Source organism: Phaethon lepturus, unplaced genomic scaffold (genome assembly GCF_000687285.1).
Source record: "Phaethon lepturus isolate BGI_N335 unplaced genomic scaffold, ASM68728v1 scaffold9480, whole genome shotgun sequence".
NCBI lineage: Eukaryota > Metazoa > Chordata > Aves > Phaethontiformes > Phaethontidae > Phaethon > Phaethon lepturus.
This window is the reverse complement of record NW_010512555.1, coordinates 30,224-31,104: the sequence shown is the minus strand read 5'-3', so window position 1 is coordinate 31,104 and position 881 is coordinate 30,224.

The window sequence follows — 881 nt, the reverse complement described above, 5'->3', positions numbered from 1 at the left end:
CAATGCCACCACTTTACCCCCCCGCCTGTCTCTTTTAAAAGCGAGTTAAAAAAAAAAAACAAAACAAACCACCACCCAAAACCAAGGAAAAAAACACCCCAAACCAACCCCCTTGATGGCTCCAGCAAAGGCTTGCGTTGCTACAGCTCTTTCTGGGTAATTGAATATCCCAGAGTGCATCTGCTAATGCAAACTCTAACACAAATAAGCGGCAGCGGTGAGCTCGGGGAGGGCAGAGGCAGCAGCTGAGAAAACAAAGCGAGCAGCACCCAGCAAAGCCCAGCCCAGCTCGGGGCTGGCAGAGACTTTTTATTAGGCAGATCTGGATTGCCAGGGCCAGGCTGAGGTCCCACTCCCGGGCGAGCGTGGGAGCTGGCAGGGAGATGCTTATCGAGTTATCCTCGCCGCAGCACCCCTTCTAGAGCCGAGCTTGTGCGCAGCAACGGGGTCCAAAGCCCCCCTGAGTCCCAAGGGACACCCCCGTCCCCCTGAGCCCAGCAGCTGCCCCATGGCCGGCGCAGCTCTTTTTTTTTCTCCAGCCGTACAGAGGAGCTCGTGGTTTTGCACCTCCTCGATTCAGCATCCTCCGGCAGCAGCAGGGCAATCAGGGATGACAGCAGCAGTTAATTTTCCTGCAGAGGCCATCTTTCCCTGCATGTGTTGTTTTGTTTCCAAATAGACTTTTAATAACTCATTTCAGATGGTAAGAAGAAATAGCTACATCCTGACCTCTTGAAATGCAAATTGCCTTTCTTCCTGGGAGACGCGAAAGGCCGTTTCCTATTTGAAACGTTAAAAAGGAGCGAGATAAGGTTTCCCAGCTCTGCCTCCCTGCTTTCATTTTCAGAATTGTTTTCGGGTGAGGAGAGGAGAGCTGCTTT